The 12,764-nt window shown below is 43.0% G+C and overlaps 1 protein-coding gene across 9 annotated transcripts in view; it reads left to right on the forward strand.

Moving 5' to 3' along the window:
• The window catches only part of LOC122816469 (myosin phosphatase Rho interacting protein), a 3,136,467-nt gene that overhangs the window by 2,006,416 nt on the left and 1,117,287 nt on the right, over positions 1–12,764 (forward strand). The gene's annotated exons all lie outside the window — the stretch shown is intronic.

Consider the following 12,764-nt stretch of genomic DNA (forward strand, 5'->3'; position numbering starts at 1 on the left):
CAGGAAATATCTACGTTTCAGGGCAGTTCTCTGGCTAATACGCCCAGAGTTTTCACAAAATGCCTGGTTCCAGCCATTGCATACTGCAGGCAGAGAAATATTCAAATCTACCCATACTTGGATGATTGCCTGATTCAGGCGGACAGTCCGGAATTGCTACTTCAGCACCTGGCATTTGTAAAAAGACTTCTAACTTCACTGGGATAAACCATCAACGAAAAGAAATCACAACTGGTGCCTAGCCAACAAATATTCCTGGGAGCGAGCTTGAACACAACTTCCCAGATGGCATTACTCACTCCAGAAAAGAAGGTTCATCTGGCAAACTGTTTCAAACTAATGGCCAACAAAACCCAGCTATCTGCAAGGAAAATACTGCAAGCCCTAGGGTTCATGGCCTCATGCATTCTGCTAATTCCATGTGCAAGACTGCATATGAGGAAACTTCAGTGGTACTTAAAAAGTCTCTGGTGTCAACATTCTCAGGATCTGGGAACAGTGATTCCTATCATACCTTGTCTAAGGGCAGAGTTCCTTTGGTGGGCAGAAGCATGCAACCACAACAAGGGTCTTTTTTTCACTCTACCCCTCGCCTCCCACACGCTGACAACAGATGCATCAGACTGTGCATGGGGGGCTCACATGGCAGGCAAATGCATTCAAGGCAAATGGAGCCCAGAACAAATTCCCCTGCATATCAATCAAAAAGAGATGCTAGCTGTACAGAATGCTGACAGTCTTCAAATAACGTATCCTTCCAGGACAGCTCCTGATAAACACAGACAACACCACAGTTCTGTGGTACATAAACAATCAGGGCAGGACTCATTCTCACCCACTCTGCAGGTTAGCCATGGCTCTGTGGAATACTGCCTTGAGCATCCAAGTGGACCTACAAGCTCAATTCCTGCCAGGCAAGCAAAATTCACTGGCAGACGACTTGAAGCAGAAATCTACTGGACCCTCACGAGTGGAAACTGGAACCCAACTCATTCAGTCTTCTAACCCAGAGGTAGGGAACTCTGGAGGTGGACCTTTTTGCCTCATCCCAAAACCACCAATTGAACAAATTTTGCACTAGGAACCCTCACAGCAGAGCCTGGAAGGCAGACGCCCTATCCTACACATGGGAAATCCTCTGCTCCTCCTCTCAAAAGCCCTACTCAATATCAAACAGGACAGACCAAGGGCAATCCTTATTGCACCAGACTGGCCACGCCAGCACTGGTACCCACTACTACACAGTCTGACAGCAGCGCCACACTGGCACCTACACCAGACACCTTCCCTGCTATCTCAGCAAGAGGGACAGATTTTGCATCCACAGCTGCAAACCCTAAACCTTGCAACTTGGCTTATCCCATAAATACACCACCAGCATCCCTCAACAAACAGGTGCTGGACGTCATACTTGAGGCCAGAAGGCTACGTACTAGGAAATCCTATGCTGAAAAGTGGAAAAGATATTGTTCTTGGAGTCAATCTCAAGGAAAGGACACAGCTGTGCCCAACGTACCTCAAATCCTTGATTACCTAGCAGAGCTGCTCCACAGAGGCCTATCCTTCTCATCCATTAAGATTCATGCCTCTGCCATCTCAGCTCATTATAATACTGAGCCTCCTCTCTTTTCTCACCCTCTCACCAAGCAGTTCCTGAGAGGAGCTAACAATTTAAGGCCCCCTAGGAGAGCTTCCACCCTGGCCTGGGACCTTAACTTTGTACTGGAAAAGCGCATACTTCCCCCTTTTGAACCTGCTGCTTCAGCAGAGTTAAAATTCCTCTCTTGGAAAATAGCCTTACTTCTAGCTATTTTTTCAGCAAGAAGAGTATCTGAGTTACAGGCACTAATGGTGGTGGAACCCTTCATTATTTTCCATGCTGACAGGGTTTCCCTCAGGACTAACCCTTCCTTTATCCCCAAGGTGGTATCCAGTGTGGCTTTAAACCAATTCTTCCATTTGCCTGCCTTTTACCCTAATCCTCAGAATAGAGAGGAAAGGATCCTGCACTCTACCTTGACAGGACTAAGGCTTTCAGAAATTCTGACAGCTACTAGTCAGCTTTGCTACAGGGACAGAGGGCAAGGCCATTTCAAAGCAAACCATTTCCAAATGGACAGCACACTGCATCCATTTCTGCTACAAGCACCATGGAAAACCTACCCCTCTGGGGATCAGAACTCATTCCACTCTAGCTACTTCAACCTCTACAGCATTTCTCAGGGGGGAGGCCCCACCAGGGACATCCTGGAAGCTGGAACCTGGAGTTCTGTACACACCTTCACCAAGCATTATCACTTACCTGTTTTTTTCTAAATCCAGAGCTGAATTTGCTACAGCAGTCTTACAAGGCCTGCTAGCCAGCCCCAACACTTCTTGACTGCCTCCGCCCTTACTCAGCTTTGGGAATCAACCCAAGTGTAATGACTGCAACAGTGAAACATGAAGAACATAGTACAGTTGTGTACACTTACCTTAAATGTGGATGTTGGCGTGTATTCACTGTTGCAGTCCTGGTTTCCCTCCCTCCAGCCCCCTAGCTTTCTCTGTCCTTTTTTCCTATCCTCTTTATGGCTATCTTTTATGGCAGGGGTATTTACTTTTTACTGGAGGTGTTCCACACCATGTAATAGCTTCCTATTTTAGGGGTTCCTGACATCTAGGGCAAGAAAAACTGATGTGGTGGCGTCGGCTGCATGTTTCATACCCGTGAAGACCTGACATCTTGGAAGAGGTGACAGCAATCCGACACAGAAATCCCAAGACTTTGGTATTCGGGCCGACTGAGGGGCTACCTGCAGGCAGATGACCCAAGTGTGATGACTGCAACAGTGAATACACTTGAACATCTACATTTATGGTAAGTGTACACAACTGTACTATGACTATGTAAGGAATATTGCAACAATCAAGGAAAGGACATCCAGTGTTACAGTAAGATTTTGCACAACTGTACTTTCTTCGGCTAGGAAGCATGAAGCTTGAGCACCAATTTTGTTTCTGCTACTGTTTTCTGTTAAAATTGTAATTTCTTCTTAAAGTTGTTGAACCGTGCTAAGGTGCCTGGAAGTTACATACACTGTGCAATACCTTTAATTTAACTGGCAGTGAATTTTAAAGAATCTAGCACTTGCATCAACCTGAGGAGGAAGAAGTGAAATAAGAAAATGGCAATTGCTTTTACGTTGTGTGTATTTGTCCCAGTCCTGGGAGGATTACCACAAAGGAATGGAACATTTTTATTTAATGTAGTAACATTGAAAATGAAAACCAAGAGCCAAAATCCTTTTAGCTTGGGAGAATGAAACTTGCATTTTAATGAAAAGCCTGCTGCTATGACTAAACCAAGTAAAAAGATATTGATGTGTGTTAAATTTGTTATGGAACCATTTTACTCCTAAATTTAAAAAAAAAAAAAAAAAGATACAAATTTCAGATGTGTACAGTAAAGCTTTTACTGAATCAGTATGTGAATATGTAGTAGAATTAGGAAACTTAAGACTGTAATTATGGAGCAGTTGGAATAAATAATGAACATAAGCAGAGGTTATTGGAAAATAACCTAACATTTGCAATGGCTTAAGTATTACTTTGCAAGTAGAAGCAATAAATAAAAGTATATAATACAGTTTGCAAGTGAAACCAGTAACATTACTATGGAACTAGCTAAAACGATGACATAGTACAGGTCATGATTCCAAGAGTGTGGACTGAAGCAAAGTTGAAACTTGTTGAAAGAGTTAAGTGCGAAGAGCTTAAAACTTCTGAATATAAATTTAAGAGAAAGCATATGCTGGTAGTGCAGTTGGTTATATAATGTAAGCCTGTATAACTGAAGGAACAGTAAATCTTTTTATTAAAAGATATCTGTTAAAAGAGCTAAAGGTAAGCTTCACAGTGATTCTTTTATGATTTTGTTAAGTAAAATACAGAATGTTGAAAAGGGTACATCATGTACAGATTGCCCAGAGTAAACGTTTTTATTAAGTACTCTGCAAAAGTTAGTCGTTTATTTTTTTGCCCGATGGCTCATCTGCCTGAGTCGAGTCAGCCAGTTCATTCAAGGTGGATGGGAGCTGGGCATTCCCAAGCTGCTTGGGTGTTCTACAGCCCATATGCTCCTGCCCGAGAATCACAATTCATTTTTTGTTATTCAGCAAAATGCCAGAGCTCTGATGTTCATGTCTTCTGAGTGGAAATGTGCCTCTGTATGGTGAGTTCTTCCCAGTTTATAATTGCAAATCTGATGTATTTTCATTCTTCTTCACTGATGGTTTACAGATGCAATCCTCGGATCTGACTCAGCCTCGTTTTCCAGACTTTAGATCCTTATCTTGAGCTCTTCCATCTTCCCATAATGCACTACACTATCTCTAACTCATCAGATCTCAGTTTTTGGCAGGCTTGGTAAGACAGATGATTCTGAAATCTGAAGCTGTAAGGAGTTTTATTGTATTTTACATCTTTTATTTTTTTATCTGTTCTGGTTCTTTGTTAACTATCTCTTCCTCCCTCTTGTAGCTTCTTTTATTTATTCTGGACCTGTATATCTTGGTGCAGTTCTCGCTATTAGTCTTTTTGACAGGTTTCACAGAATTTGTGGTCTCGTGTTGTCTGGGTGACTGGAGAATTGGGTTATTTTCCATCCAGTTATCTCTGTGGTGTAGAGGAAGCCTTTCTGCCTTGGCAGGGGTTTCTCCATCACTGTTCTCACCTAGAGTGCAGCTTCCTTTCGTTCCTGCAGTGGGTTCTCGGTTTTTTGCTTCTGTCACTTGCTGCCTTGACCTCTACAGATCTGGGACAGTGAGCTGTGTGTGTGTGTGTGTGTGTGTGTGTGTGTGTGTGTGTGTGTGTGTGTGTGTGTGTGTGTGTGTGTGTGTGTGTGTGTGTGTGCGGCTTGTTTGCAAGATGTTTAGAGAATAAGTTTTGCAGATAATTGAAGCAGTCACTATTTCTGCCATAAGTGGTATACCTCTCCACTGTCAAGATTTACGCAGAATGTCCAAATTTTTGCTGTATTCCACATAAAATTTGTAGTTTTCTGGCAAATCTTTGAGGATTGAAGTCACTGAATAATACTAAAAAATAACAAATTTGAGTTGCAGACTTCATATCCTTCAGAAAATGCAAAACCTTTTTGTTGTATAGGAGCAATATTTCAAATGTGTCCCTGTTTTGGGGCCTTTGTCCCCCAATTATTTTTGGCTTTGTCCTGATTTCTTGTACTGAGAGGTTGAGAGGTATGATCAGTGGGAGTCGCTTCACACATCTAATTTTCTGCAACTTTTCTGAATATGCCTTTAGTCAAGACCATTTTTATATCCATTGAACAGCTGGCTGGCGGATGACTTTGTCTGATAGCCACCTAAGGCTTAGACCTCTTCACCAGTTCTTCTACAACCGTTACATTACTGGAGCAAATGTCACAGACATCTGAGTTCCTTCTATGCGCAGCTGTGTGTTTTGGGTAGCTATCAAGCAGTTGCTCTTATTGGGCTGTCGACTGTCCAGTCTTGCTGACTGTTGGCTAGTTTTCCTCACTGTTTCTTTGTTTTTTTCCCCACTACTGAGATTTTTGTCTGATAATCTGTGAGGCGAGAACATATCAAATGCACAGGACGTTGGAGCACTTCTGCTTTTTGAGTCTCAGCAATGGATCCTTTTAGGGGCTCAACATCCCCTTTCTTAAAATAATATATGATATTAGAGCAGAGAATTGATTGGAACCGTCTCACTGTTTTTTCAGATCCCACCCACCCTCAGATCCGAAGTTTCTACACTACCTTCAGATCCCAAGTTCTCTTCGGATCTGATAGGTAGAGCTAATAAAATGTGATTACTATTTCTTTCATCGGATCCCAGGTCTCAGGATCCGACTAATTGAAGATCTTCTTGGGATGCATAAACCTTGGACTACCTCATCAAATCAGCTGGATCTTTTTTCTTGGATCTGATGCCTTCAGATCCAGAACAGCTAAGCAATAGTCCTCTGCTAGCATCTGAAGTCCTCTGATCCTACATGTGTTACAGAAACAGCTGAATTGTCCTTGGATTCGGTGACCTTGGATCCATAGCTATTAAGCAAATGTTTTTCTCCTCGGATCTGAGATGCAAAAGGTGGCACACTGCCCAAAGTAAGTTGTTCTTGGATCCAGAGCTGTTGTCTGAGCTTGGCTTGTTCTAAACCAAGACGCCTTTGGATCTGATAGTTTAGTGTTCTTGTGCCCTTCAGCAATTCAAATTTAACAAAAAAAAAAAAAAAAAGGCCACTCCATGGAGTAATGGATCTTGCAGCAGAATGAAGAAGCCTGTATTAGCAGATTGAATCCAGCAAAGTTCTACTGTGGTTTTAATAAGGGATGCTCCCTGCGACTGGTTCCATCTTTGTGACCCAGTGTACAGTTTCAGTCTCAGAGATTTGCATCTGGTTCTAATCGGTAAACCCATACATGGCTGCATCATGAAGTCCAAATTTTTCTTTCCCAAGCATTTCGGCCTGGGATTTAATCTGCCCCTGATCTTCTGACAGCCTTCAGCTGAACACAGTGTGAAGGATCATCTCTCTCTTTCTTATCTATTTTTCGGTGGCCAGGACTTGCTCTGATTTGAGGTGGCCATTCTTTCTTCATGGTGTTTCCAAGAGGTTTATTCCCTTCGGAATGCATGGGCAGAGGAGAACTTTCAGGCTCTTCCACTGGGAGTCTCTCAATTGGGGAGGAGTAATTCTCCAGTTTTCTCTGGTGGCATCCCCTTTCTTTGTCCCCCTCTGGAATACAGCAGTTGCACTGGATGTTACGGTAGTGACCTGTCTCTCAGTAAGAGAGTTATGATTAGCCCCCTCTTCTCTGTCCATCCTCCTCACGTTTAGAACTACAAATCATTTCTTTGGGACTACATGGCTTCCCCTTACATACCTCTGCACGCTGAGGATTTATTTTTACTGCCTGCACACTTCTCTAGTCCATACAAGAATAACATTTCTGTATTTTTATAAGTTCGCATCCATGGAGGATCACAATGCTTTCACACAGCTGATCCAAGTAGATCCCGGAGACTGCCTTACTTCTTCTTGCTGAGATGCATTAATTCTTTCTTCAACTCCTTTTCTTAGGAAGGCATCAAGAAATTCTCTCTTTTCAGTTATTTCAATGTCTCTCATCCTTCACAGAGATAGACACCTTTCAACCAGTTAGTCTTTGACATCACCGTTTCCCAGGCATTCTGGCATGTTGCTATGATTTTTTGGTAACTTCTTAACATTGTCTTTGTTTAATCCCCCCGATGACTGCTCTTTCCTGGGGGCACCATTGAATTATCGGCTCATCTGCTTCTATAAAACAGAGGAGCCCGATTATGAATGCCACTGGAATTACAACGTATTACCTTCCTTCATTAAGTATTCTAGCAAGGCCATAAAAATATGTACCTAGAAAGGAGAAGTCCATAAAAACAGGTTCCTAGGTACTCCTTTTTCTTGATAGATCCTATCAGTATCTTGACCCACCTTACAGGCTGTCATTCTCTAATATTTTGGGGGTCATGTTTACCCTCATCTAGATACCAGCTGCCAAAAATAAATAACTGGGTTACTGCAGCTCTCTTTCTCTTTTTTCTGTAACAGAGAGACAAAGATGTGGGTCCTGAGATCTAATTATTCTAAATCTCATTGTAACCTACCTAAATTCTGGATGCTTCACAATTCACTCCATCCTGCCTCCCTTGTGCTAACTTTATAAAAGGTATCCCTTATGTCTCTAAAGATGCACATAGTACATTACAATAGATGGCCGTTCCAAGTCTTAGAAAGCTAGTCACTTCAGTTTACCTCCTTTACCCTCACCGTGGCCCCTGATATTTTCTTAGTGACTGTTAAGCTGACATGGTACTTAAAATGCTACTTCTGTGATCATATACTAAGGATTAAAATTTTCACTTCTCTGACCTGATTTCAATGTTTATTACTCACTGTTTATCTCTTATTTGTACTTCCCCATTCCTTGAGCTTTAAGTATATATAGGCAAATCTGTACCGTTCAAGTTATATTTAAACCAATTTTTGCACAATATGAGGGTTTTCGACCATTGTGGTGCAGCGGCTAGCATTGTCACCTCACAGCAAGAGGTTCTCCAGTTCGATTCTCTACTGGGGCTCCTTCGGTGCAGAGTCTGCATGTCCTCCCTGCAGTCATGTGTGTTTTAAAGACATGCAGGTAGGTGCGTGTGTGTATGTGTGTGCCTTCTGTGAAGGTTCGGCACTGGGCTGGCAACTCGACGCCGTAAAAACACCACTGCCAGTCAATCTGCAGACCAGTGATCCGCTGTGGCGACCCCTAACCGGGAAAAACTGAAAGGCATTACTATCAGGGTTTTTTGTAGGAATCTTTCTGCTATTAGTACTCAGTTGCATCTTCACGCAGAGAATTTGGCAATATGACTTTCCCATGTTTTTAACTCTTCTACCTACAAATTTGTCATGGAATTATTTTTCTGTAGACTATGACGATTCTATTGTCTATTCCTTGTCAGCCTTTATCTTTTCCGTCAACATTCATCTGATTTAGCAGATGTTATATTTGCTAGACTTCCGAAGACATATAGGGTAAGGTAAACTATTGTCTTTATCTCCCCTTTTAATCACAGCTTTTCTTTTGTGATGCTCTCCACTGTGGTATGGATGCATTTGAAATGGAGAAAGTTCTATTCTTATGGTCCCCCCAGGGAGACTAAAGGCCTTATCTCTCCAGACATGACTACACTACTTCTAACATTACAAAGGATTTCTTTTTGTAGAATATACTCTTCACTCCGACCCGCAGTGACACTATGCGTCATATGGGCCCTGGTCTATCTCCTACATGTCTATTCCCATCTACCACTGATCTAGAAGATGTTCATCATGTTTCATTGTTGCAGTCATTACACTTGGGTTATCCTGCTGGCAGGCTACCCGCAGTCGGCCAGAATTCCAAAGTCTAGGTCCGGCGTCGGTTGTTGTTGCCTCTTCCCTGACGTCAGTGTGCCAGGGGTATAAAAGATACAAATGACACCATTTTGTTCAGTCTTTCTTGCCGCGTGGTGCCCGAAGCAAAAGCAGTTCGCAAGTGCCAGTCGGCCAACTCCAGAGATTTTCGAAATCGAGTTTCAGAACCGAAGTCTTCAATAAAGCTAAGTACCCCATTGGGGAAACTTTTTCTTGCTGCAGACCGATGTCAGTAAAAGTTTACAATTGTATTTCTTGTGGGAAGCAAATACCTCATAACAACTTTCATTCTTACTGTATTCCTTGCCTAGGCCCTGACTACGACGTTACTAGTTGTCGGTTTTGTTCTAGATTCAACAAACGCACTTTTAAGCGTTGGTTTGATTTTGCTTTACATTACTTTGGCCGAAGATTTAACTACATAATGCCATTGGAACAACCGACGACTGGAATTCATAAAAAACACAAAGACAAAGAAAAGGACAGGCATCCGAGGTCCAAAACCGATGACAAAGTCTCCTCTAGGCCAGTCGCCGGTTCTCAGTGATGCGCTTTCGCGCCCCTGACACCCGCTACCTCAGAGCCACAGGCCGTATCTGACTCCCACATGGAGACAACTAGGCCTGTGGAAACTCAAGGTATTGGGCCTGCTGAAACTATTCCCTCAGATGGGTCTGGAGCCGCTGAGCAGGCATCGGCTTCTGAGGGTGTTTTCAGACCTTCACAGCTTACTGTTAAGTCCACTGCAGCAGCCAAGGCAAAGTCAAAAACACCATTAAAAACAAGGAAACAAGTTCAACATTCTCCTGGACAGTCATCCATGCCAAAGAAACCGATGCTTAAAATGGCCGAAGACCTAATTACCTTGATCAGGGGTTCCCATCCCCTCCTGATAAAAGGCCTAGGCAAGACACTGGCTATGATTCCTCTGACCAGGTTTCTATTTCCTCTGATTCCTCTTCAAATCAGAGATATTCTCTACCTCCCTCTGAGGACTCTGATGCAGAAGAATCTATACCTTCAGCCTCTCCACCTGAGGATTATTCTTTTGGGGAAACCCTGCACACCATGAGGGAGCATTTCCACTGGGAAAGCCAGGATTACTCAGAATCCAAGAAAAGGCTCAGAGACTTTCTTTTACTACCTCAGCACAGGCCCCTGGCTATCCCCCCTGTGCTCGATATTGTTGATGATGTTTTCTCTGAATCCAGTCTGTCTTCTGATTCTTTACCCCCTGCACTAGTCAAGCCAGACAGGTACTACAGGGTTCCTGACTCTCATAAATCTCTTTACAAAAACCCTGCTGTGGACCCAGAAATAATTTCTCAGGGTCCCAAAGGGGTTAAGGCTTCCACTGCTAAAAACCCTGTCCCCTCTGATAGGGGTTCCAGAGCTCTAGATAGATGGGGGAAAAAAGTTTACACTTCTGCTACTTTAGCTGTAAGGGATTTAAACTGCCAGTTTCACATGCTTGAATATCAACAGTACCTCATGTCTTTGTTAAAACAGAAAATGCTTACAAACTCGAAGTCCTGACAGTAAGGAAATGTAGGATTTATTGCATGCAGCTGATCAAGTGGGAAAGCATGCTCTGCAATGTAGTTTTTATTCATTAGAGGCTTCTTGTAGAGCTGCTATTACAGGCTCTGTCATTTGAAGGCATGCTTGGTTGAAAGAACAAAGTTTACCTGAACATGTTAAAGTAAAATTATTGGATGCTCCACTACAGCATGATACTTTGTTTGGTGTTAAGGCAGAAGAGGTGTTAAAGAAAATGGAGGATAAAGCAAAATCAATGCAGAGACAGCAAAGGATTTCTTACAGGTTCAATCACCTAGGTTTAGCAGAAACTGGCCTTCAAAAAATTGGTCCTTTCCGGTGTCATACAGGCCACAAAGATGCAGATACAGATGCCCAAGAGGCAGATCTCTGCCCCAAGGCTCATACAGACCTAAACAATGGGGGGCTTCAGCCCCCAAACGAGGAGAAGACAAATCACAACCTTATAGGAAACAGTCCCAATGACTTCCCTCTACAAATGCCAAGCACTTACCTTTTGGCAGCACCTATAGGGGGAAAGCTAGCACTTTTCTCACAAAATTGGCACATAATCACCCAGGACAAATAGGTACTGAATATTGTTTCTCAGGGTTACAGGTTCCACTTTCACACCCTTCCAAAATCAAAAGGTATGCCGGACCTGCCACAAAACCAATGGACAGAGGCACAAAAACAAATTGCTGCTCTCATGGACATGGGAGCTATTCAGAGAGTACCACAGCAAGAACAGGGACAAGGATTTTACTCAAGACTTTTCCTAATACCCAGAAAGGACAAAGCCTGGAGACCAATACTGAACTTGTCAATCCTAAATACTTTCCTGGATATTACAAAATTCAAAATGTTAACACTTCAGCAACTTCTACCCATGCTGGGCAAGAAGGCTTGGCTAGTTACTTTGGACCTCAAGGAGGCATACCTGCATGTCCCAATCAGACAATCTTGCAGAAGATACCTCAGATTCATAGCTGGCTCAATGCATTACCAATTCTCTGCACTGCCCTTTGGCTTATCTACTGCGCCCAGGGTCTTCACAAAATGCCTGGCACCAGTAATTGCATTTTGTAGACAAAGAGGAATTCAAATATATCCCTACTTGGATGACTGCCTTATTCAAGCAGAGAGCAAGGACATTCTTCTAAAACATATGGCGTTTGTAAAAAGATTACTAATTTGCCTAGGGTACACAGTAAACGAAAAGAAATCAAAACTAGTGCCCTCTCAAGAGATAATATTCCTGGGTGCAAGCTTAAATACAACTGCCCAGATGGCTTATCTCACGCCAGACAAGCAAAGCCAACTGACTCATTACTTTCAAATGATGGCAAGAAAGACCCAGCTCCCTGCAAGAAAAATTCTGCAGACCCTGGTTTTCATGGCATCCTGCATTCTACTAATTCCATATGCAAGACTGCATATGAGGAAACTACAATGGTATCTAAAAAGTGTTTGAACTCAACATTGCCACAGCCTGGAAACAATAATAACGTTAATTCCCTGCCTACAACAGGAGTTTCGATGGTGGTCCCGGGCCTTTTACCACAACAAGGGACAGTTTTTCACCTTACCCACAGCCAGGCAGACAATAACAACGGATGCATTGGATTATACCTGGGGGGCACATATGGCAGGAAAATGTATTCAGGGCACGTGGCCCAAGTAACAAATGCATCTTCACATCAATTAAAAAGAGATGCTAGCTGTACAGAATGCCCTGACAGCTTTCAAGGACCTACTACATCCAGGACAACTATTAATAAAGACGGACAATACCACAGTTATGTGGTACATAAGCAAGGGGGCACACATTCCTACCCCCTCTGCAGGCAAGCCATGACTTTGTGGAACACAGCACTGACCTATCAAGTGCATCTGCAGGCACAATTCCTGCCAGGAATGAAAAATACACTGGCAGACTAACTTAAGCAGAAATGTCATGGATCCTCACGAATGGAATCTAAATCCACAGGTCTTCAGCATGATAACAAGGAAATGGGGATGCCCAGACATAGATCTTTTTGCCTCCCCTTACATCTGCCAACTACAGAAATTCTGCACAAGAACTTATCACTCATAAGCATGGAAAGTGGATGCTCTATCATTCAGCTGGAAAACCCAGACAGTTTATGCCTATCCCTCCACTGCCTCTTCTTCCCAAGGTGCTCCTAAAAGTCAGACAAGAGAGGCCAAAAATTATTCTGATTGCCCAAGACTGGCCACGCCA

This window comes from Protopterus annectens, chromosome 12.part0 (genome assembly GCF_019279795.1).
Source record: "Protopterus annectens isolate FY-2018-M chromosome 12.part0, PAN1.0, whole genome shotgun sequence".
NCBI classification, from domain to species: Eukaryota; Metazoa; Chordata; order Ceratodontiformes; family Protopteridae; genus Protopterus; species Protopterus annectens.